Here is a 21,991-nt window from a genome sequence, read left to right as displayed (position 1 = left end):
AACTACTGCGCCCAACTGTTCCCTGACCACAGATTTGCCCAGCGCACACGGACGCTAATCGCCTCATTGCGTCGCCGCTTTCCTGCCCAATTCGTCCCGCTCCCCGTCCCCCTCCCCACTGCCCGTCCCCCTCCCCGCTCCCCGTCCCCCTCCCCACTGCCCGTCCCCCTCCCCGCTCCCCGCCCCCCTCCCCGCTGCCCGTCCCCCTCCCCGCTCCCCGTCCCCCTCCCCGCTGCCCGTCCCCCTCCCCGCTCCCCGCCCCCCTCCCCGCTACCCGTCCCCCTCCCCACTGCCCGGAACTTCTCCACCATCAGCTCGTTTTGCCATTCCCTTTTGAACGTCATGTATGAATTTTCTTGCTCCGAAACACCAGGCCATTCTTTACTTTTATTCATTCATGGGGGCGTGGGGGTCACTGGGCTGGGCCAGTATTTATTGCCCATCCCTAATTGCCCTCAAGGGGACAGTTAAGAAACACCCACATTGCTGTGGGTCTGGAGTCACGTGTAGGCCAGACCGGGTAAGGACGGCAGATTTCCTTCCCGAAAGGACATTGGTGAACCAGACGGGTTTTTACAACAATCGACACTGGTTCCATGGTCATCGCTAGACTTTTAATTCCAGGTTTTTATTGAATACTGAATATTGAATATTGAATTTCACCATCTGCTGGGGTGGGATTTGAACCTGAGACCCCAGAGTATTTCCCGGGGTTCCTGGAGTAGCCGTCTGCTATTCCAGATCATAACTCTCTGAGTGTCTAACCCTAACCCTAACCCTAACCCTAACCCGTCTGCTATTCCAGATCATAACTCTCTGAGTATCTAACCCTAACCCTAACCCAAACCCTAACCCTAACGCTCACCGTAACCTTTTCCTAACCCTAACCGTAACCCTATCCTAACCCTAACCCTAACTGTAACCTTATCCTAACCCTAACTGTAACCTTATCCTAACCCTAACCCTAACCGTAACCTTATCCTAACCCTAACTGTAACCCTATCCTAACCCTAACCGTAACCTTATCCTAACCCTAACTGTAACCCTATCCGAACCCTAACCATAACCGTAACCTTATCCTAACCGTAACCCTAACCGTAACCTTATCCTAACCCTAACCCTAACCGTAACCCTATCCTAACCCTAACCGTATAAAATCATTCCTGGTCCTTGCTGATATTTCTTTTTTTTTTTAAATAAATTTAGAATACCCAATTACTTGTTTCCAATTAAGGGGCAATTTATCGCGGCCAATCCACCTGCCCTGCATATCTTTGGGTTGTGGGGGCGAAATCCACGCAGACACGGGGAGAATGTGCAAACTCCACACGGACAGTGACCCAGAGCCGGGATCGAACCCGGGTCCTCGGCGCTGTGAGGCAGCAGTGCTAACCACTGTGCCACCCGTGCTGCCCTGCTTGCTGATATCTCTATAAGAGACGGGAAGCTTTGACGTTTAAACTCTTCCCCTCCTCTTTCCCCAGAATCCTCCCAGTTCTAAAGCGAGTGTGTAATAAAGATTGTTCAATATTGTGAGGAGAGAGTTGCTCTGGTCACGGAGTTATACGCAAGGGGGAAATGTATTTTCATGACAGACAGCAGTTGGATCAATCCCCCTGGCCCTGTGCCCTCTCACCTCCTCGCCCCCACGCCCCCTCACCCCCTCACCCCCTCGCCCCCACGCCCCCTCACCCCCTCACCCCCTTGCCCTTCGTACCCTCTCCCCTCACCCCTCGCCCCTCGCCCACTCACCCCTCACCCCTTCACCTCCTCATCCCTCGCCCCTCATCCCTCACGACTCGCCCCATCACCCCCTCGGCCCCTTGCCCCCATGCCCCCTCGCCCCCTCATCCCATTGCCCCCTTGCCCCTCACCCCCTCACCCCCTCACCCCCTTGCCCCCTCGCCCCCTCACCCCTCTTCCCCTTGCCCCTCACCCCCTTGCCCCTCACCCCCTTGCCCCTTGCCCGCTCTCCCCTCACCCCTCATCCCTCGCCACTCATCCCTCACGACTCGCCCCATCACCCCCTTTCCCCTCACCCCCTTGCCCCTTGCCCGCTCTCCCCTCACCCCTCATCCCTCGCCACTCATCCCTCACGACTCGCCCCATCACCCCCTCGCCCCCTCACCCCTTGCCCACTCGCCCTCTTGCCCCCTTATCCCTCCCCTCACCCCTTCGCCCCCTCACACCCTCGCCCCTCGCCCCATCGCCACTTGCCCTCTCACCCCTCGCCCCTGCGCCTCTCCGCCCCTCACCCCTCGCCCTCGCAACCCTCATCCACTCACCCCCTCGCCCCTCACCCCTGGCCCCCTTACCCCCTCATCCCCTGCCCCTTGCCACTCGCCCCTCGCCCCGTCGCCCCTCGCTCCCTTATCCCTCACCCTCTCACCCTTCGCCTCCTCGCCCTCTGACCCCTCGCTCCCTCACCCCCTCACCCCTCACCCCCTCGCCCTCTCGCCCCCTCACCCCCTCTTGCCCCCGGGTTGCCTACTGTTTGGACATATTCCTAGAGGGGCCCATCATAAGATCTCTCAACTCTGAACCCCAAAGAACATCTTCATCGCCAATATTTTTACAAATCAACACACGGGAGTCAGTGAAGTTAAGTCCAGGCCCTCATCCCCCTCACCCTGCCCCCCGGCCCCCCCACACTGCCCCCCGGCCCCCCCACACTGCCACCCGGCCCCCCCCGCACTGCCCCCCGGCCCCCCCACACTGCCCCCCGGCCCCCCCCACACTGCCCCCCGGCCCCCCACACACTGCCCCCCGGCCCCCCCACACTGCCCCCCGGCCCCCCCACACTGCCCCCCGGCCCCCCCCGCACTGCCCCCGGCCCCCCGCACTGCCCCCCGGCCCCCCCCCGCACTGCCCCCCCGGCCCCCCCCACACTGCCCCCCGGCCCCCCCCACACTGCCCCCCGGCCCCCCCCACACTGCCCCCCGGCCCCCCCGCACTGCCCCCCGGCCCCCCCCACACTGCCCCCCGGCCCTCCCCACACTGCCCCCCGGACCCCCCACACTGCCCCCCGGCCCCCCCACACTGCCCCCCGGCCCCCCCCACACTGCCCCCCGGCCCCCCCCACACTGCCCCCCGGCCCTCCCCACACTGCCCCCCGGACCCCCCACACTGCCCCCCGGCCCCCCCACACTGCCCCCCGGCCCCCCCCACACTGCCCCCGGCCCCCCCCCCACACTGCCCCCCGGCCCCCCCCACACTGCCCCCCAGCCCCCCCACACTGCCCCCCGGCCCCCCCACACTGCCCCCCGGCCCCCCCCACACTGCCCCCCGGCCCTCCCCACACTGCCCCCCGGACCCCCCACACTGCCCCCCGGCCCCCCCACACTGCCCCCCGGCCCCCCCCCACACTGCCCTCCAGCCCCCCCACACTGCCCCCCGGCCCCCCCCACACTGCCCCCCGGCCGTCCCACACTGCCCCCCAGCCCCCCCACACTGCCCCCCGGCCCCCCCACACTGCCCCCCGGCCCCCCCCACACTGCCCCCCAGCCCCCCCACACTGCCCCCCGGCCCCCCCCACACTGCCCCCGGCCCCCCCCCCACACTGCCCCCCGGCCCCCCCCACACTGCCCCCCAGCCCCCCCACACTGCCCCCCGGCCCCCCCCACACTGCCCCCCGGCCGTCCCACACTGCCCCCCGGCCCCCCCCCCACACTGCCCCCAGCCCCCCCCACACTGCCCCCCGGCCCCCCCCCACACTGCCCCCCGGCCCCCCCACACTGCCCCCCGGCCCCCCCCACACTGCCCCCCGGCCCCCCCCCACACTGCCCCCCGGCCCCCCCACACTGCCCCCCGGCCCTCCCCACACTGCCCCCCGGCCCTCCCACACTGCCCCCCGGACCCCCCACACTGCCCCCCAGCCCCCCCACACTGCCCCCCGGCCCCCCCCACACTGCCCCCCGGCCCCCCCCACACTGCCCCCGGCCCCCCCCCACACTGCCCCCCGGCCCTCCCACACTGCCCCCTGGACCCCCCACACTGCCCCCCAGCCCCCCCACACTGCCCCCCGGCCCCCCACACACTGCCCCCCGGCCCCCCCCACACTGCCCCCGGCCCCCCCCCCACACTGCCCCCCGGCCCCCCCCCACACTGCCCCCCGGCCCCCCCCACACTGCCCCCCGGCCTCCCCACACTGCCCCCGGCCCTCCCCACACTGCCCCCCCGGCCCCCCCCCCCACACTGCCCCCCGGCCCCCCCCCACACTGCCCCCCGCCCCCCCCCCCCCACACTGCCCCCCGGCCCTCCCACACTGCCCCCTGGACCCCCCACACTGCCCCCCAGCCCCCCCACACTGCCCCCCGGCCCCCCACACACTGCCCCCCGGCCCCCCCCACACTGCCCCCGGCCCCCCCCCACACTGCCCCCCGGCCCCCCCCCACACTGCCCCCCGGCCCCCCCCACACTGCCCCCCGGCCTCCCCACACTGCCCCCGCCCTCCCCACACTGCCCCCCCGGCCCCCCCCCCACACTGCCCCCCGGCCCCCCCCCACACTGCCCCCCGGCCCCCCCCCCCCACACTGCCCCCCGGCCCCCCCCCCCACACTGCCCCCCGGCCCTCCCCACACTGCCCCCCCGGCCCCCCCCCCCACACTGCCCCCCGGCCCCCCCCCACACTGCCCCCCGGCCCCCCCCACACTGCCCCCCGGCCCCCCCCACACTGCCCCCCGGCCCCCCCCCACACTGCCCCCGGCCCTCCCCACACTGCCCCCCGGCCCCCCCCCACACTGCCCCCCGGCCCCCCCCACACTGCCCCCGGCCCCCCCCCACACTGCCCCCCGGCCCCCCCCACACTGCCCCCCGGCCCCCCCACACTGCCCCCCGGCCCCCCCCACACTGCCCCCCGGCCCCCCCACACTGCCCCCCGGCCCCCCCACACTGCCCCCCGGCCCTCCCCACACTGCCCCCCGGACCCCCCGCACTGCCCCCCGGCCTCCCCACACTGCCCCCGGCCCCCCCCACACTGCCCCCGGCCCCCCCCACACTGCCCCCCGGCCCCCCCACACTGCCGCCTCCTGCTCTGTTACATCACCATTGTGCTGCCTCCAGATTCTATGATGCCCCCAAATCTCTAACAACAGAACGTTGGGAGGTTCTCTCGCCCTGTTCCTCCGAGGTGTGTTCGCAGTGCTGCTGTGCCAGCCCAGCCTGTACCATCATCGTCTCACTGAGGTAATCACTCAGCGTTTGCGGTTACAATGTTAAGCATTGACCATTTTTAACACAATTCTCGGCCAGACTTCCAGCTGGATTGGCAGAAATGTCTCCTCTGTGTGTACAGAGAAAGGAGGCCGCCTGATTGGCCGCCTGTGTGTGTACAGAGAAAGGAGGCCGCCTGATTGGCCGCCTCTGTGTGTACAGAGAAAGGAGGCCGCCTGATTGGCTGCCTCTGTGTGTACAGAGAAAGGAGGCCGCCTGATTGGCCGCCTCTGTGTGTACAGAGAAAGGAGGCCGCCTGATTGGCCGCCTGTGTGTGTACAGAGAAAGGAGGCCGCCTGATTGGCCGCCTCTGTGTGTACAGAGAAAGGAGGCCGCCTGATTGGCTGCCTCTGTGTGTACAGAGAAAGGAGGCCGCCTGATTGGCTGCCTCTGTGTGTACAGAGAAAGGAGGCCGCCTGATTGGCCGCCTGTGTGTGTACAGAGAAAGGAGGCCGCCTGATTGGCCGCCTCTGTGTGTACAGAGAAAGGAGGCCGCCTGATTGGCTGCCTCTGTGTGTACAGAGAAAGGAGGCCGCCTGATTGGCCGCCTCTGTGTGTACAGAGAAAGGAGGCCGCCTGATTGGCCGCCTCTGTGTGTACAGAGAAAGGAGGCCGCCTGATTGGCTGCCTCTGTGTGTACAGAGAAAGGAGGCCGCCTGATTGGCTGCCTCTGTGTGTACAGAGAAAGGAGGCCGCCTGATTGGCCGCCTCTGTGTGTACAGAGAAAGGAGGCCGCCTGATTGGCTGCCTCTGTGTGTACAGAGAAAGGAGGCCGCCTGATTGGCCGCCTCTGTGTGTACAGAGAAAGGAGGCCGCCTGATTGGCCACCTCTGTGTGTACAGAGAAAGGAGGCCGCCTGATTGGCCGCCTCTGTGTGTACAGAGAAAGGAGGCCGCCTGATTGGCCGCCTCTGTGTGTACAGAGAAAGGAGGCCGCCTGATTGGCCGCCTCTGTGTGTACAGAGAAAGGAGGCCGCCTGATTGGCTGCCTCTGTGTGTACAGAGAAAGGAGGCCGCCTGATTGGCCGCCTCTGTGTGTACAGAGAAAGGAGGCCGCCTGATTGGCCGCCTCTGTGTGTACAGAGAAAGGAGGCCGCCTGATTGGCTGCCTCTGTGTGTACAGAGAAAGGAGGCCGCCTGATTGGCTGCCTCTGTGTGTACAGAGAAAGGAGGCCGCCTGATTGGCCGCCTCTGTGTGTACAGAGAAAGGAGGCCGCCTGATTGGCTGCCTCTGTGTGTACAGAGAAAGGAGGCCGCCTGATTGGCCACCTCTGTGTGTACAGAGAAAGGAGGCCGCCTGATTGGCCGCCTCTGTGTGTACAGAGAAAGGAGGCCGCCTGATTGGCCGCCTCTGTGTGTACAGAGAAAGGAGGCCGCCTGATTGGCCGCCTCTGTGTGTACAGAGAAAGGAGGCCGCCTGATTGGCCGCCTCTGTGTGTACAGAGAAAGGAGGCCGCCTGATTGGCCGCCTGTGTGTGTACAGAGAAAGGAGGCCGCCTGATTGGCCGCCTCTGTGTGTACAGAGAAAGGAGGCCGCCTGATTGGCTGCCTCTGTGTGTACAGAGAAAGGAGGCCGCCTGATTGGCTGCCTCTGTGTGTACAGAGAAAGGAGGCCGCCTGATTGGCCGCCTCTGTGTGTACAGAGAAAGGAGGCCGCCTGATTGGCCGCCTGTGTGTGTACAGAGAAAGGAGGCCGCCTGATTGGCTGCCTCTGTGTGTACAGAGAAAGGAGGCCGCCTGATTGGCCGCCTCTGTGTGTACAGAGAAAGGAGGCCGCCTGATTGGCCGCCTCTGTGTGTACAGAGAAAGGAGGCCGCCTGATTGGCCGCCTGTGTGTGTACAGAGAAAGGAGGCCGCCTGATTGGCCGCCTGATTGGCCGCCTCTGTGTGTACAGAGAAAGGAGGCCGCCTGATTGGCCGCCTGTGTGTGTACAGAGAAAGGAGGCCGCCTGATTGGCCGCCTCTGTGTGTACAGAGAAAGGAGGCCGCCTGATTGGCCGCCTCTGTGTGTACAGAGAAAGGAGGCCGCCTGATTGGCCGCCTGTGTGTGTACAGAGAAAGGAGGCCGCCTGATTGGTGCCAATGCAGATCTTTGAAATCTCTTCTTGGGACATAACCATTCAGTGACCATCCCCAGTCGGCCCCTGGAGAGAGCGATGATGGGCCTTCTTTGTGACTGGCCGCCTCGTCGAGGTGTCAGCCGGGCCTTTGACCTCCCAACGATAGAGGCTGGGTTGGAGATTCCAGTCCGCGAAGCCCTGCCACTTGGCGGGAACAAAGAACAAAGAACGACAAGTACAGCGCAGGAACAGGCCCTTCGGCCCTCCTAGCCCGTGCTGATCATGATGCCCGAACGAAAGAAACCCTCCTGCCCTTCCTCGGTCCGTATCGATTCCCTCCCTGTTCACGGGCCCATCCCGATGCCTCTAAAATGTCGCCAATGTGCTGCTTCCTCCACATCCTCCGGCAGCGAGTTCCAGGCACCCACCCCTCCCTGTGTGAAAACCTTACCTTAAACTCCCCCTCTCACCCTGAACCTGTGACCCCCTGGAACTGACACTTCCACCCTGGGGAAAAGCCTCTGACTATCCCCCCTGTCTGTGCCTCTCAGAATTGTGCAGACCTCTATCAGGTCTCCCCTCAGCCTCCGTCTTTCCAGTGAGAACAATCCGAGTTTATTCAACCCCTCCTCATAGCCGACACCCTCGAGACCCGACAGCATCCTGGTGAACCTTCTTTGAACTCTCTCCAAAGCCTCCTCGTCCTTCTGATAATGTGGTGACCAGAGCTGCCCGCAATACTCCAAACGCAGCCTAACCAGGGTTTTATACAGCTGCAACAGGATTTGGAGTGGATTGGATTGGATTTGTTTATTGTCACGTGTACCGAGGTACAGTGAAAAGTATTTTTCTGCGAGCAGCTCAACAGATCATTAAGTCCATGGGAAGAAAAGGGAATAAAAGAAAATACATAATAGGGCAACACAACATACGCAATGTAACTACATAAACACCGGCATCGGGTGAAGCATACAGGGTGTAGTGTTAATCAGGTCAGTCCATAAGAGGGTCATTTAGGAGTCTGGTGACAGTGGGGAAGAAGCTGTTTTTGAGTCTGTTCGTGCGTGTTCTCAGACTTCTGTATCTCCCGCCCGATGGAAGAAGTTGGAAGAGTGAGTAAGCCGGGTGGGAGGGGTCTTTGATTGTGCTGCCCGCTTTCCCCAGGCAGCGGGAGGTGTAGATGGAGTCAATGGATGGGAGGCAGGTTCGTGTGATGGACTGGGCGGTGTTCACGACTCTCTGAAGTTTCTCGCTGTCCTGGGCCGAGCAGTTGCCATACCAGGCTGTGATGCAGCCCGATAGGATGCTTTCTATGGTGCATCTGCAAAAGTTGGTAAGGGTGAATGTGGACATGCCGAATTTCCTTAGTTTCCTGAGGAAGTATAGGCGCTGTTGTGCTTTCTTGGTGGTAGTGTCGAAGTGGGTGAACCAGGACAGATTTTTGGAGATGTGCACCCCTAGGAATTTGAAACTGCTAACCATCTCTGACAATATAAATTTCTTTACCCGTCAGTCTGGCCTCAATAAAAGTCGAGATGGATTTGCAGGTACAGCATTAGTTATTTTATTTGACTTGCAAGTCTGATTCATTTCACAGAGGCACAGGACACAGAACCAGTCTCCTAGACCCTTGGAAAACGAATGAAGAAGGAGACAAAGAGATTTCTGCAAATACATTCAAATGGCATCAAGTTTCACAGACACGATTCCCATAGGTCATCCTATACCCCTCCTGACCTGGCCATACATCCTGATTGGCTCACTTCTCATCCCTTCCTCTGGCCTCCTATTACCCAGCATCCTTTTCTCCTCCTTATCTGGACACCCCTGCCCCTTGCTTTGCCGTGCGTTCTGAAATCCTTTGTCTGTGAACTAACAGAATCAGACCGGCCTTTGTTTACATTACAGTAACTAATATCTCTAAAGTAACTATTTTATATCACATTCGTCATCTCCACCTCGGCCCCGTTGATGCTGACAGGGGTGTGTACAGTACTTTGCTTCCTGAAGTCAATGACCAGCTCTTTAGTTTTGCTGGCATTGAGGGAGAGATTGTTGTCGCTACACCACTCCACTAGGTTCTCTATCTCCCTCCTGTATTCTGACTCATCGTTATTCGAGATCCGGCCCACTATGGTCGTATCGTCAGCAAACTTGTAGATGGAGTTGGAACCAAGTTTTGCCACGCAGTCGTGTGTGTACAGGGAGTAGAGTAGGGGGCTAAGTACGCAGCCTTGCGGGGCGCCGGTGTTGAGGACTATTGTGGAGGAGGTGTTGTTGTTCATTCTTACTGATTGTGGTCTGTGGGTCAGAAAGTTGAGGATCCAGTTGCAGAGTGGGGAGCCAAGTCCTAGGTTTTGGAGCTTTGATATGAGCTTGGCTGGGATTATGGTGTTGAAGGCGGAGCTGTAGTCAATAAATAGGAGTCTGATGTAGGAGTCCTTGTTTTCGAGATGCTCTAGGGATGAGTGTAGGGCCAGGGAAATGGCGTCTGCTGTGGACCGGTTGCAGCGGTATGCGAATTGCAGTGGATCAAGGCGTTCTGGGAGTATGGAGGTGATGCGCTTCATGATCAACCTCTCAAAGCACTTCATTATGACTGGAGTCAGGGCCACTGGTCGGTAGTCATTGAGGCACGTTGCCTGGTTCTTCTTTGGTACCGGTATGATGGTGGTCTTCTTGAAGCAGGTGGGGACCTCGGAGTGGAGTAGGGACACGTTAAAGATGTCCGTGAATACCTCTGCCAGCTGCTCCGCGCAGGCTCTGAGTGCACGACCAGGGATCCCGTCTGGGCCCGTCGCCTTCCGAGGGTTCACTTTCAGGAAGGCAGATCTGACTTTGGAAGCTGTGATGGTGGGTATGGGTGAATTATGGGCTGCTGGGGCACTCGCCAGCGGATTGTTGGTTACCTGCTCGAACCAAGCATAGAATGCATTGAGTTCATCGGGGAGGGGTGCGCTGCTGCCAGAGATACTGTTCGGCTTCGCTTTGTAGCCCGTTATATTGTTTAGTCCTTGCCACAGCCGCCGAGAGTCTGTCTCTGACTCTAGCTTGGTTTGATCTTCTCTCTTGGCATTCCGGATGGCTTTGCGGAGCTCGTACCTGGATTTCTTGTATAGGTCAGGGTCGTCTGCCTTGAACGCCTCAGATCTGTCCTTCAGTAGGGAGTCAATCTCGCGATTGAGCCATGGTTTCCGGTTGGGGAACGCACGTACTGCTTTCTTTGGCACGCAGTCGTCCACACATTTGCTGATGAAGTCTGTGACGGTGGTGGCATACTCATTTAAGTTGGTCGCTGAGTTCTTAAATATGGACCAGTCCACTGTCTCTAAGCCGTCACGTAAGAGCTCTTCTGTCTCCTCGGACCAGCACTGCACAACCTTCTTAGCTGGATTCTCCCGCTTGAGTTTCTGCTTGTATGCCGGGAGAAGGAGCACCGTCTTATGGTCTGATTTCCCAAAGTGCGGTCGGGGGATGGAACGGTAGGCACCCTTGATTTTTGAGTAGCAGTGGTCAAGAGTGTTGTCGCCCCTGGTGGGACAGGAGATGTGCTGGTGGAATTTTGGCAGTACACTCTTGAGGTTGGCCTTGTTGAAGTCTCCGGCCACGATGAACAAGGCTTCCGGGTGTTCTGTTTCGTAGTACACATGAACTGTGTACAGTTCATTCAGGATTTCCCAGCTCCTGTACTCAATGCCCCGGCTGATGAAGGTAAGCATGCCGTATACCTTCTTAATCACCTTGGCCACCTGTGTTGCCACTTTTAGGGACTTGCACGCCCAGATCCCTCTGTAGGTTAATGTTCCTCAGGGTTCTGCCATTTACAGTATAATTCATACCTAGATTTGATCCTCCAAAATGCATCGCCTCACATTTGTCCCGATTAAACTCCATCTTCCATTTCTGTGCCCAAGTCTCCAATCTGTCTATCTCCTGTTGTATCCTCTGACAATCCTCGGGACTATCAGCAACTCCGCCAATCCTCGTGTCATCCGCAAACTTACTAATCAGGGGCGTCATTCTCCGACCCCCCAGCGGGTCGGAGAATAGCCGTTGGCCGCCGTGAATCCCGCCCCTGCCGGTTGCCGAAGTCTCCGGTACCGGAGATTGGGCGGGGGCGGGAATCGGGCCGCGCCGGTTGGCGGGCCCCCCCCCGCTCAATTCTCTGGCACGGATGGGCCGAAGTCCCGCCGAGAAATTGCCTGTCCCGCCGGCGTAAATTAAAGTAGGTATTTACCGGCGGGACAAGGCGGCGTGGGCGAGCTCCGGGGTCCTGGGGGGGGGCGCGGGGCGATCTGACCCCGGGGGGGTGCCCCCACGGTGGCCTGGCCCGCGATCGGGGCCCACCGATCCGCGGGCGGGCCTGTGCCGTGGGGGCACTCTTTCCCTTCCGCCTCCGCCACGGCCTCCACCATGGCGGAGGCGGAAGAGACCCCCCCCCACTGCGCATGCGCGGGAAACTGTCAGCGGCCGCTGACGCTCCCGCGCATGCGCCGCCCGGAGATGTCATTTCCGCGCCAGCTGGCGGGGCAACAAAGGCCGTTTCCGCCAGCTGGCGGGGCGGAAATCCCTCCGGCGCCGGCCTAGCCCCTCAATGTCGGGGCTCGGCCCCCAAAGATGCGGAGCATTCCGCACCTTTGGGGCGGCGCGATGCCCGTCTGATTGGCGCCGTTTTGGGCGCCAGTCGGCCGACATCGCACCGTTGGGGGAGAATTTCGCCCGTGACCACCCACATTTTCCTCCAGATCATTTATACACACTACAAACAGAGGTCCCAGCACTGATCCCCCGCAGAACACCACTAGCTACAGATCTCCATTCAGAAAAACACGCTTCCACCTCTACTCTCTGTCTTCTATGACCAAGTACGAAGTCTTACAACACCAGGTTAAAGTCCAACAGGTTTGTTTCGATGTCACTAGCTTTCGGAGCGCTGCTCCTTCCTCAGGTGAATGAAGAGGTATGTTCCAGAAACACATATATATACAAATTCAAAGATGCCAAACAATGCTAGGAATGCGAGCATTAGCAGGTGATTAAATCTTTACAGATCCAGAGATGGGGTAACCCCAGGTTAAAGAGGTGTGAATTGTCTCAAGCCAGGACAGTTGGTAGGATTTCGCAGGCCAGATGGTGGGGGATGAATGTAATGCGACATGAATCCCAGGTCCCGGTTGAGGCCACACTCATGTGTGCGGAACTTGGCTATAAGTTTCTGCTCAGCGATTCTGCGTTGTCGCGGGTCCTGAAGGCCGCCTTGGAGAACGCTTACCCGGAGATCAGAGGCTGAAAGCCCTTGACTGCTGAAGTGTTCCCCGACTGGAAGGGAACATTCCTGCCTGGTGATTGTTGCGCGATGTCCGTTCATTCGTTGTCGCAGCGTCTGCATGGTCTCGCCAATGTACCACGCTTTGGGACATCCTTTCCTGCAGCGTATGAGGTAGACAACGTTGGCCGAGTCGCACGAGTATGTACCGCGTACCTGGTGGGTGGTGTTCTCACGTGTAATAGTGGTATCCATGTCGATGATCTGGCACGTCTTGCAGAGATTGCCATGGCAGGGTTGTGTGGTGTCGTGGTCACTGTTCTGAAGACTGGGTAGTTTGCTGCAAACAATGGTTCGTTTGAGGTTGCGCGGTTGTTTGAAGGTAAGTAGTGGGGGTGTGGGGATGACCTTGGCAAGATGTTCATCGTCATCAATGACGTGTTGAAGGCTGTGAAGAAGATGACGTAGTTTCTCCGCTCCGGGGAAGTACTGGACGACGAAGGGTATTCTGTCGGTTGTGTCCCATGTTTGTCTTCTGAGGAGGTCGGTGCGGTTTTTCGCTGTGGCGCGTTGGAACTGTTGATCGATGAGTCGAGTGCCATATCCCGTTCGTACGAGGGCATCTTTCAACGTCTGTAGATGTCTGTTACGCTCCTCCTCGTCTGAGCAGATCCTGTGTATACGGAGGGCTTGTCCATAGGGGATGGCTTCTTTAATGTGTTTAGGGTGGAAGCTGGAGAAGTGGAGCATCGTGAGGTTATCCGTGGGTTTGCGGTAAAGCGAAGTGCTGAGGTGACCGTCCTTGATGGAGACGAGTGTGTCCAAGAATGCAACTGATTTTGGAGAGTAGTCCATGGTGAGTCTGATGGTTGGATGGAACTTATTAATGTCATCGTGTAGTCGTTTCAGTGATTCTTCGCCGTGGGTCCAAAGGAAAAAAATGTCATCGATGTATCTGGTGTATAACGTCGGTTGAAGGTCCTGTGCGGTGAGTAGGTCCTGTTCAAACTTGTGCATGAAGATGTTGGCGTATTGGGGTGCGAATTTGGTCCCCATGGCTGTTCCGTGCGTCTGGATGAAGAACTTGTTGTCGAAGGTGAAGACGTTGTGATCCAGACAACTGAACAACCAAGAACACTACAGACAGTTACCCGCAGATCCGACCAAGGAACACATCCGCCAACTTAACAGACTGATCAAGACCTTGGATCCAGATCTTCAGAGCACCCTACGTGCTCTCATCCCACGTACTCCCCGCATTGGAGATCTCTACTGCCTCCCGAAAATACATAAGGCCAACACACCAGGCCGCCCTATCGTTTCAGGCAATGGGACCTTGTGTGAGAACCTCTCTGGCTACATCGAGGGCATCTTGAAACCCATCGTACAAGGTACGCCCAGCTTCTGTCGCGACACGACGGACTTCCTACAGAAACTCAGCACCCATGGACCAGTTGAACCAGGAACATTCCTCGTCACAATGGACGTCTCGGCACTCTACACCAGCATCCCCCATGACGACGGCATTGCTACAACAGCCTCAGTACTCAACACCGACAACTGCCAATCTCCAGACGCAATTCTGCAACTCATCCGCTTCATTCTGGATCACAACGCCTTCACCTTCGACAACAAGTTCTTCATCCAGACGCACGGAACAGCCATGGGGACCAAATTCGCACCCCAATACGCCAACATCTTCATGCACAAGTTTGAACAGGACCTACTCACCGCACAGGACCTTCAACCGATGTTATACACCAGATACATCGATGACATTTTTTTCCTTTGGACCCACGGCGAAGAATCACTGAAACGACTACACGATGACATTAATAAGTTCCATCCAACCATCGGACTCACCATGGACTACTCTCCAAAATCAGTTGCATTCTTGGACACACTCGTCTCCATCAAGGACGGTCACCTCAGCACTTCGCTTTACCGCAAACCCACGGATAACGTCACGATGCTCCACTTCTCCAGCTTCTACCCTAAACACATTAAAGAAGCCATCCCCTATGGACAAGCGCTCCGTATACACAGGATCTGCTCAGACGAGGAGGAGCGTAACAGACATCTACAGATGTTGAAAGATGCCCTCGTACGAACGGGATATGGCACTCGACTCATCGATCGACAGTTCCAACGCGCCACAGCGAAAAACAGCACCGACCTCCTCAGAAGACAAACATGGGACACAACCGACAGAATACCCTTCGTCGTCCAGTACTTCCCCGGAGCGGAGAAACTACGTCATCTTCTTCACAGCCTTCAACACGTCATTGATGACGATGAACATCTTGCCAAGGTCATCCCCACACCCCCACTACTTGCCTTCAAACAACCGCGCAACCTCAAACGAACCATTGTTTGCAGAAAACTACCCAGTCTTCAGAACAGTGACCACGACACCACACAACCCTGTCATGGCAATCTCTGCAAGACGTGCCAGATCATCGACATGGATACCACTATTACACGTGAGAACACCACCCACCAGGTACGCGGTACATACTCGTGCGACTCGGCCAACGTTGTCTACCTCATACGCTGCAGGAAAGGATGTCCCGAAGCGTGGTACATTGGCGAGACCATGCAGACGCTGCGACAACGAATGAACGGACATCGCGCGACAATCACCAGGCAGGAATGTTCCCTTCCAGTCGGGGAACACTTCAACAGTCAAGGGCATTCAGCCTCTGATCTCCGGGTAAGCGTTCTCCAAGGCGGCCTTCAGGACCCACGACAACGCAGAATCGCCGAGCAGAAATTTATAGCCAAGTTCCGCACACATGAGTGCGGCCTCAACCGGGACCTGGGATTCATGTCGCATTACATTCATCCCCCACCATCTGGCCTGCGAAATCCTACCAACTGTCCTGGCTTGATACAATTCAGACCTCTTTAACCTGGGGTTACCCCATCTCTGGATCTGTAAAGATTTAATCATCTGCTAATGCTCGCATTCCTAGCATTGTTTGGCATCTTTGAATTTGTCTATATATGTGTTTCTGGAACAGACCTCTTCATTCACCTGAGGAAGGAGCTGCGCTCCGAAAGCTAGTGACATCGAAACAAACCTGTTGGACTTTAACCTGGTGTTGTAAGACTTCGTACTGTTCTATAACCAAGCCAGTTCTGTATCCATCTAGCCAACCCCCCCTGAATCCCATGTGATTTTAGTTTTGTACCAGTCTGACGTGTGGAACCTTGTCAAACACCTTTCTAAAGTCCATATAAACTACATCCACAGCGCTTCCCTCATCAATTTTCTTTGTCAATCAAGTTGGTGAGAGACATGACCTTTCCCAGAAAACCAAGCTGCCTGTCACTAACTAGCCCATTTTCCTCCAAATGTCCATATATCCTGGGCGAAATTCTCCGGTATCGGCGCGATGTCCGCCGACTGGCGCCCAAAACGGCGCAAATCAGCCGGGCATCGCGCCGCCCCAAAGGTGCGGAATGCTCCGCATCTTGGGAGGCCGAGCTGGCGGAAACGGCCTTTGGTGCCCCGCCAGCTGGCGCGGAAATGACATCTCCGGGCGGCGCATGCGCGGGAGCGTCAGCGGCCGCTGACAGTTTCCCACGCATGCGCAGTGGAGGGAGTCTCTTCCGCCTCCGCTATGGTGGAGACCGTGGTGAAGGCGGAAGGGAAAGAGTGCCCCCACGGCACAGGCCCGCCCGCGGATCGGTGGGCCCCGATCGCGGGCCAGGCCACCGTGGGGGCACCCCCCGGGGCCAGATCACCCCGCGCCCCCCCCCAGGACCCCGGAGCCCGCCCGCGCCGCCTTGTCCCGCCGGTTAGGGAGGTGGTTTAATCTACGCCGGCGGGACAGGCATTCCAGCAGCGGGACTTCGGCCCATCCGGGCCGGAGAATCGCGGGGGGGGGCCCGCCAACCGGCGCGGCGCGATTCCCGCCACCGCCGAATATCCGGTGCCAGAGAATTCGGCAACCGGCGGGGGCGGGATTCAAGGCAGCCCCCGGCGATTCTCCGACTCGGCGTGGGGTCGGAGAATCTCGCCCAATGTCCCTCAGTATCTTTTACAAAAGCTTCCCCACCACTGATCTCACGCTCACCGGCCGATAATTTGCTGGATTGTCCCGGCTTCCTTTCGTAAACAAAAGAACAACATTGGCTATTCTCCAGTCCTATGGAATCTCGCCTGTGGTCAAAGAGGATGTGAAGATATCTGTTAAGGCCCCAGCTATTTCTCCCTTGCTTCCCGCAGAAACCTGGGATAGATCCCATCCGGCCCCGGGGACTTGTCTATCTAAATACAATTTAGGACACTCAACACTTCCTCCTTTGATATATATTGACGTTCTCAAGAGCGTTCACACACCTATCCCTGACCTCAACATCCATCATGTCCTTCTCCCTGGTGAATACCGATACAAAGTACTCATGAAGGATCTCACCCACTTCCTGTGGTTCCACGCATAACTTCCCTCCATTGTGCTTGAGTGGGGCCGACTCTCTCGCTTTCTCCCAGTATATTGTCAACATACTGTACTGATGGGAGTCTGAGAATGATGGTGATATCCTGTATGGAGTCATCGAGATGTGGATGATCTGTACCCAGTCAGTGAGATGTGGGTGATGTCCTGCACCGTATCTTTGGGGTGGGAAGCGAGTGTCGTGTGTCAGATTACTGCTCACTTGTATTTCTCTCTGTTCTGTGATGTTGATTGTGTGGAGTCCCCGGGTGGGATCTCCCTGTGCAGGCTGCCAGAGAGTTAAATAGGGTTCGCCACGAACGCATCGCTCTTTCACCAAATTGTTCTTTCAAAAACACCTCTTTTTTGCGAAATCATTTTCAGAACATGACTTACGAGGTTGCACAGAGGAATACTGTGTCGGTGCAACTGTGTGAACACGCTGAACCGTCTGTCTCCTGTCCAGCAGCTTGACGATGGGGATCAGCCGAGTCGTCGTCGTCGCAATGTCTGTGGTTCTTGCTACTGTCGGTGAGCAATGCTCTTTGTAATGGCTGCATTTCCTGTGGTTATTGGGAGTTGTTTAACCCATTGCTGCATTCCATCCCTCAGAAACACAAGCCGTGAGCCATGCACGGTCCAGCACCGTGTTCAGGTATTACACCACGTCCCGGGGTGGGGGTAAGCGATACTGTCCCCACTGAGATTTCCTCATTGCTCCATTACGTCACCCGGATTGGTCAGCATTTTCCGCCAAGGCTCGGAACGTAAGAACTAGGAGCAGGAGTCGGCCACCTGGCCCCTCGAGCCTGCTCCGCCATTCAATGAGATCATGGCTGAAATTGTCGGAATTCCGAGCCCATGCCCTGGAACCTGGCATTTCCCATCTCCGTGGGGGAGGGCGGGATCGGAGTTGGGTGGGGGTCTACGCTTGCGTGATTTGCCGAAGCCACTCAGGTCACCAGCTGAAGAGCAGGAGTGTGGAATCCGGGAAGTGAAGTTTAGAACAGGTAGAAGGAGGTCTGAACTTGGTAGAGTCGCTTGGATGACCAGGGGGCGCTTTTGAAGAAGTAGAGTATTATTTGGATGGGGCCCCGAGGTGCCTTTGGGGGAATGTAAGGCACCCTTTGGGATTGTTGAACGTGAACATGATCATACACATTTTGCGCACCAAGTCATTTGAACTGTCGAGCTGTCGTGGAGCTGTCCAGCTGTCAAGGAACTGTCCAGCTGCCAAAGAACTGTCAGGGAGCTCTCCAGCTGTCAACGCAATCCAGGAAGGGTCAAAGCTGTCGCAGAACTGTGCAAGGACACTGAGTGAGTTTGAGGGGGTGAAGGCAAAGGGTGGTGGATGGGTAGGGTAGGTTGTACGAGGCAATGGAGGTGGGTGGAGGGCCATGGGTTGGCCTAAAGGGGTATGGGGGCCATGGGGGTGGTAAAGGGATGATAAATTGCATAGGGAATATGGGAGTCATGGGGGATGGGTGGTGGGGGGGTGGGAATAGATTGGCAGAGAGGTATGGGGGTCATGGGGATGTCCGGATCAGCTCAGGAATCAAGGCTTGGCATGGATGGGGCCTCGGGAATGTGTTGGGGTGTGAGGGGTGGAGAATAGTTTCTTGTTTTATCTTTACTACTTGGTGTTTCTCTCACGTTGAACACCCAAGTAAACATTGTCCGGAATTATCCGCACGTTGGGATTCTGAATGGAGAGACCTTTTAACCATCTCCCTGTTTTCCCGTTTCAGATCTGGCCAAGGTTCAACATTCCCACGAAAACCAGGTGACGGTCTAACTTTGATGTTGCTTGTGGTTGTCGAATTCTCTTTGTCGTCTCCACATCGCGGCCAGTGTGGGAAACGCACAGTCTGGCAGCAGTACTCAGGGACCAGCAGGTCCCAGCTCCAAGCTGACTGGAGCCGAGGGGGGAAAATCCGCTGGGAATCTCTTTGTGATCGCTACAGTCACGGAGCGAATATTTTCTTTCTGCCTGTGATCGGAATGTTTGCACTGGAATGGGAGGGGGTGTCCATTCTTACCCTCAGAGTGGTATAGAAGTGGTATAGAATTTACAGTACAGAAGGAGGCCATTCGGCCCATCGAGTCTGCACCGGCTCTTGGAAAGAGCACCCTACCCAAGGTCAACACCTCCACCCTATCCCCATAACCCAGTCACCCCACCCAACACTAAGGGCAATTTTGGACACTAAGGGCAATTGATCACGGCCAATCCACCGAACCTGCACATCTTTGGACTGTGGGAGGAAACCGGAGCACCCGGAGGAAACCCACGCACACACGGGGAGGACGTGCAGACTCCGCACAGACAGTGACCCAGCGGGGAATCAAACCTGGGACCCCGGAGCTGTGAAGCATTTGAGCTATCCACAATGCTACCGTGCTCCCAATTCAAGAGCAAATATTTTGGGAGGAGGGGGGGGGGGGGGGTTATTCACGGACAGGATTGTTTTTTTTTGCCGGTTCTTCAATTCTCAAGTTTCCTCCGATTCAAATTTAATTGCGATGCCGTCTAGAATCTGGAGTGCAGAACATCACCACATCTGGAGAGGGCCCAAGAGAAGTGGGGGTGCCGGGGGGGGGGGGGGGGGGGGGGGGGGGGGGGGGCGGTGACAGGAAGTTCATTCGGCAGTGACACATTTGGGTATTAAAGTTTAATAAGTTACCAACTCACTCAGCCCCAAAGCGAGGAAACGAGCCTTCCCACGAAGATCCAGATGTGAGGATGGGAAACCTTAGCTGCCTATGAGGCCCTCCACTCGATGGGAATGAGCGTCAGTGCCTCGGAAGCCCTGGGGGTTGTCATGCCAACTTGTTCCTGTGGAACCCATCGCCGGGCCCCTCACTGGGAGGCTGGCGTTCCCACCCAATCCTGGTGGCACAACCCATTCCAAATTCAAATCAGGGTCCGACCATGTGCATAGGACCAGGACTGCACACGCACAGCAGCTGCTGCTAGTCCAGCGAAAGAACGTTCCCACAGAAGCTGCCTGGAGGTTAAATGTCTGTCGAAGGGAAAAAAACTAATAGTCAAGGGGCAGGATTTCCATTTCCAATAGCGGGATGAGTAGGGAATGTGCGGAAAACTAACATCTTAGGTCGTTGCAAACAGAATGTCACACCCATCAAAACGTCCAGTTCAGATTATTGACCACTTGAGATCGTTCAACTGAACTTGTTCAATGGAGCTCAGTAAGAAGTCTGACAACACCAGGCTCAAGTCCAACAGGTTTGTTTCGACCCATGCAAACACTCAAACAATATAACTTACCTGTACTCCGGACGTTTACATTGTAAATGCCCACTCCACGGTTAATCTAATTTACCCGTACTCCGGACGTTTACACTGTAAATACCCACTCCACGGTTAATCTAACTTACCTGTACTCCCGACGTTTACATTGTAAATGCCCACTCCACGGTTAATCTAACTTACCTGTACTCCGGACGTTTACACTGTAAATACCCACTCCGCGGTTAATCTAACTTACCTGTACTCCGTAAGTTTACACTGTAAATACCCACTCCACGGTTAATCTAACTTACCTGTACTCCGGACGTTTACACTGTAAATACCCACTCCACGGTTAATCTAACTTACCTGTACTCCGGACGTTTACACTGTAAATACCCACTCCACGGTTAATCTAATTTACCTGTACTCCGGACGTTTACACTGTAAATACCCACTCCGCGGTTAATCTAACTTACCTGTACTCCGGACGTTTACACTGTAAAGACCCACTCAACAGTTAATCTAACTTACCTGTACTCCGGACGTTTACACTGTAAATACCCACTCCGCGGTTAATCTAACTTACCTGTACTCCGGACGTTTACACTGTAAATACCCACTCCACGGTTAATCTAACTTACCTGTACTCCGGACGTTTACACTATAAATACCCACTCCACGGTTAATCTAACTTACCTGTACTCCGGACGTTTACACTGTAAATACCCACTCCACGGTTAATCTAACTTACCTGTACTCCGGGCGTTTACACTGTAAATACCCACTCCACGGTTAATCTAACTTTCCTGTACTCCGGACGTTTACACTGTAAATACCCACTCCACGGTTAATCTAACTTACCTGTACTCCGGACGTTTACACTGTAAATACCCACTCCACGGTTAATCTAACTTACCCGTACTCCGGACTTTTACACTGTAAATACCCACTCCACGGTTAATCTAACTTACCTGTACTCCCGACGTTTACACTGTAAATACCCACTCCACGGTTAATCTAACTTACCTGTACTCCGGACGTTTACACTGTAAATACCCACTCCACGGTTAATCGAACTTACCTGTACTCCGGACGTTTACACTGTAAATACCCACACCACAGTTAATCTAACTTACCTGTACTCCGGACGTTTACACTGTAAATACCCACTCCACGGTTAATCTAACTTACCTGTACTCCGGACGTTTACACTGTAAATACCCACTCCACGGTTAATCTAACTTACCTGTACTCCGGACATTTACACTGTAAATACCCACTCCACGGTTAATCTAACTTACCTGTACTCCGGACGTTTACACTGTATATACCCACTCCACGGTTAATCTAACTTACCCGTACTCCGGACGTTTACACTGTAAATACCCACTCCACGGTTAATCTAACTTACCTGTACTCCGGACGTTTACACTGTAAATACCCACTCCACGGTTAATCTAACTTACCTGTACTCCGGACGTTTACACTGTAAATACCCACTCCACGGTTAATCTAACTTACCTGTACTCCGGACGTTTACACTGTAAATACCCACTCCACGGTTAATCTAACTTACCTGTACTCCGGACGTTTACACTGTAAATACCCACTCCACGGTTAATCTAACTTACCTGTACTCCGGACGTTTACACTGTAAATACCCACTCCACGGTTAATCTAACTTACCTGTACTCCGGACGTTTACACTGTAAATACCCACTCCACGGTTAATCTAACTTACCTGTACTCCGGACGTTTAC

At 56.9% G+C, this 21,991-nt stretch overlaps 1 protein-coding gene and 1 long non-coding RNA gene across 2 annotated transcripts in view; both read left to right on the top strand.

Moving 5' to 3' along the window:
* LOC140400183 (REST corepressor 2-like) overlaps nt 1–21,991 on the top strand; it is a 1,146,610-nt gene that overhangs the window by 901,882 nt on the left and 222,737 nt on the right. The window lies entirely within an intron of this gene.
* LOC140400081 (uncharacterized) overlaps nt 5,124–21,991 on the top strand; it is a 29,353-nt gene continuing 12,485 nt past the window's right edge. Inside the window, exons 1-3 of the long non-coding RNA XR_011938039.1 lie at nt 5,124–5,184; nt 17,363–17,509; nt 18,727–18,761. This is a non-coding gene — a long non-coding RNA (uncharacterized lncRNA). The remainder of the gene's footprint in view (nt 5,185–17,362; nt 17,510–18,726; nt 18,762–21,991) is intronic.

Source organism: Scyliorhinus torazame, chromosome 24, assembly GCF_047496885.1.
Source record: "Scyliorhinus torazame isolate Kashiwa2021f chromosome 24, sScyTor2.1, whole genome shotgun sequence".
In the NCBI taxonomy this organism is placed as follows: domain Eukaryota; kingdom Metazoa; phylum Chordata; class Chondrichthyes; order Carcharhiniformes; family Scyliorhinidae; genus Scyliorhinus; species Scyliorhinus torazame.
Note: the sequence above shows the minus strand (reverse complement) of the source record. Positions and strands in the feature narration are given on the sequence as shown.